We start from the raw sequence: 3,991 nt of genomic DNA, 5'->3' as shown, positions 1-3,991 counted from the left end.
CAGTAAGATGTCAATTAATATAAAAAGTGTATAAATAGAAAATAGACTGGTTTCCTCTTAGTGTGGGATTACAGATTGCTTTCTCTCTGTCGTTTTCTACATAACTTTTACCATAAGAGAAACAACAATTTCATCAGTATTGACAACACAGGCCTCAGTTTCCTAATCTGTGGGATGGGGACAGCACTACCTGCCCTCCAAAATACCCCAAAGCACTCACAGTCCACAGCTTCACCCTCTGACACACAGTTACTAGATGCTCAGCCAATGAAAATTAAGTCATACACAGTTACTCTTCTTTTCCATAATGGTAAGAATGGCCTGGTAGGAATCTCTTTCTCCAAACCAAATCAGAATCAGTAGCAAGCTTGGAAATTAGTATAAAGGGACAACAGACTTGTTTCGCAAAGTTAATTTCAGCAACGCCATCCTAGGTCCTTGCCCACTTCTCCCAGCGCTGGATTATGTGGGGACAGATGGTTACGGGAATCTAGAGGGAAGAAATAACACACTCTCTCAAAAACAAAACCAATGAAGCCGCCATCTGGTGTCCATTCTGCTATTTAAGTGATTTTTCCCTTCTCTGACATTGAGAAGTTCCTTCACCCCTTCACCTGGTTTGATATTTAAAACCAAGAGTAACAGTTTATGATTTTAGCAATTTTACAGCAGCGCCGTAACTGTTTTGTCCAATCTTGCACAGAAATGAGAGGAATTTTGTAAACAGAATACGGCATCTGTACTGAGAACAAAGAATGTTTCCTGTCTTCCTCTTGGTGTTAAATTCACTGTTGGATCCAGGCTTCCAAACACAGCCCAGTTTCCTGGTGCCCAGGTAACCCATCTCCATGAGCGGCCTTCAGAGCGCCTGCCTGCATCGTGGACAGCAGGGCCATAGCGCCGTTGGAGAGACGCTTGGGTTTAAGGTTCCAAACGAGGTGGACAGATGCTGAGCCCCATGAACCAGACACTGAACCTTTCTGAGCCTCAGGTCCTGCATCTATTCATCAGGCACATGAACATCACGGTTGAAGACCTGCCACAGAGACTGTGGTGGAAGCACCTGGTAAAATGCATTGCACTCCATAAATGTGAAATTTAGGAGGCCCAAAGGGAGAAACGTGTTAAAGGCACAAAAGGAAACAAAAGGCAAATGATTCCAGTGTGTGTGTACGGGAACCTGCAGCCCTCGGTGCCGGGTTTGTGGTCGGGGACTCGGGGAGGCGTCTGAGCGCAGTACGCCCAGGCCTGCGCGTGCAGGACCATCAGTCACATCCCCGGCAAACCTCTGAATGTAGATCTTGTGGGGAAACTGAATGAGCCAGAAGTGAGAGACTGATCAGAGAGGCAAGATAAACAGTATTCTGGGGCCCTCTGAGGGTCCACACCCCAGATTTGTGGGTAACACCCTGATCTGAGAGAAGTGTGCCAGAAGGGACAGGTAGCCTGCACAGAGCTCTGTGCCCTCCTGCTTCTCCCTGGGTGGCAGGGGGCCTTGATGTACCGTTTCCACAGAGAAACGCAAACTTTCCAGGACGTTTACTAAGTTCATTCCCCTGGCAGAGGAGAGGGAGACAGTTTTGTCCCATGTTGGGGTGGTTCACATCTTGAAGTCAGAGAAGTTAGGCAGATGGACCAGGAGGGGCTGAAGCCAAAGAGCAAGGGGCTCTGGGAAGCCTTCCCTGGCCTCCTAACAGGGGGACCCTTCAGTGAGGATGCGGCACAAAATGTACCTTTCAGAAACCTCCTGTGTGCTCGTTCTTCCCTTCTCTTTCCTCCCTTTCTCATCTTTCTCCCTCTCTCACTCTTTCTGTCCCCCTCCTTCCACTTATGCCAGCCCCTTTCTCTCCCCTTTCCTCCTTTTGTCACTCTCCTTCCTCTCTCCTCTCCTCTTCTACCCCCCCCTCCTCCCGTCTTTCTACTTTCCCTCTCTCCCTCCTTCTACCCCTCCCTTCTTTTTCTGTCTTCTCTTCCTTTGTCTTGTCTTTTCCCTCTTTCTTTTTTCAATAATTGCTTACTGAATATCTACCATAATAGCACTGGGTCCCACACTTGGTACACCTTTATTGGATAAAATGGTTTCTTATTCCTTTATTCTTTCAGCAAAATGTTTAAGCATCTAGTATGATGCCAGGTACCCAATAGAAAAACTACTTATTTCAATTCAGAAAACATTTATTAAAATGCTACAGTGTGCTGGGAACTAGGATGAGATAAAATTGAATAAAATAGAATGTTTGCCCGAAGGTTATGGGAGACCCACATGTGAACAGAAAAGAAATGGCATCTGGTCTACAAGAGATGGCCAGCCGTGCATCCCTTTCAAGATGCAGAGTTATTGCTGGGAAGTAGCCCACAAGGATCTACATTTCTTGCCCAAACCCAGTTGTCTAAACGTAGCCTGGCCAAAAATAGCCTCCTTGTAACCCTCCACATTCTCCCTCTCCCCTGTCTGTGGGCTGGAGACTGATGGTACATTAAAGTAACCACAGAAGCCACCGGTTGAGGATGGAACAACCTCCATCATCTTGGGTCCCTGAATGACTATGTGGAGCAGGGTCTCCCAATCCACTGCCAATCGGTCTCTACATGGACAAGAAATACATTTTTGTTGTATTAAACCCCTGGCGTTTTCAGAATTATCAGTTATCACAGCTAGTATCATCTTAACTAATAAATGTCACAGTTCATTTGACAAATATTTACTAAGTACCTATACGTGCCAGATTCTGATCTAGGGATACCTCAGTGAACAAGAGAGACAAAGATCTCTGCCCTTCTGGAGCTAATATTCTGTCTGCAGTAGGTGCTCAAAAACATTTACTGAATGTAAGAGCTTCAAGACCCACTGAGCTTACATTTTAGAAGAAAAAAAAAGTGAGAAAAGAAATTTTAAAAATTTTAAATAGTAAGTTAATCTAGAATAGGAACATTTTTAGAACATAGCCTCCATTTCACCAAGTAAAAAAGCCTCTTTCCCCCTTTCCCTGTTCATTGGGTGTGAACCCTGCCCTCTGCTTCTCAACCCCAGTTGAAGAGTTATCTCACGCCAGGGCTGTCTTATACATCCGGATATCCCAGGATCTGGCGTAACGTCAAGCATTTCACAAGTGCTCAATAAATGCTGAATAAAACACATTCTTATGCTTTAAATTTTATATATGTTATACATATTATTTTATATTACCAAAGGACATTTTGCACTTTAAAAACAGTACAAAATTAATTTAAAATATTAAAGCTACAGACCTACTAGAGAGCAGGTCTACCCAGAGGAAGGGTCAACCAGCATCACAGATGGTTGTATGAAAGGGCCAAAGGGCGGTACCAACAGTGAATGAAAAAAAGGCAAAATCGTGAGAGCTGAAGTAACCAGGAAAATTTTTACAGAAAATACTGTTAATAATAACAGCTCATCTTTTTATGACCTTCTAGAGCTTACAAAGCATTCGCACACCTATTAATTCATGTGGCACATTTAATAGCTCTTTGGGTTAGTTATAATTAACCTCAAGATTGAGGGATTTACCCAAGCTCAACAGCTAATAATTAATAAAGAGTCAGAACTCAAACTCTGGTCCTTTTATTCTGCATCTGGAAAAGGCTCCCAAGGTGAGGTGGTGATGTGCAAGCCATACTTAAAGGACTCTGCAGAGAGGAGTCTCCCTGGGCAGGGGGTTATATGTGTTCACACACCACTCAACAGTTCCAGTGATTGGCTGACCTCTGCTTATCAGTTTTTCCCCAGCGACCTACAGTCACTTCTGTGCTCACCAACATCACCATCTATCTGATACATATAGAAAGCGGATCAGCTCTTGATAGATGAGAGGAGGACACTAACTCAGAGTCATTAAATGAGGAGAGCTGCCAGCTGCTCTGTTGGCATGCTATGACAGAGCTGTAATCCTGCAGTATGCTGATCGGTCTCTATGGATGAGAGAGCACATGTCTCCTCTGGTCACTCTCTCAACAAAATTAAAAATAGGGA

This window comes from Myotis lucifugus, unplaced genomic scaffold (genome assembly GCF_000147115.1).
Source record: "Myotis lucifugus unplaced genomic scaffold, Myoluc2.0 scaffold_63, whole genome shotgun sequence".
In the NCBI taxonomy this organism is placed as follows: Eukaryota; Metazoa; Chordata; class Mammalia; order Chiroptera; family Vespertilionidae; genus Myotis; species Myotis lucifugus.
The sequence above is the reverse complement of the archived record's forward strand: the minus strand, read 5'-3'. Positions refer to the sequence as shown.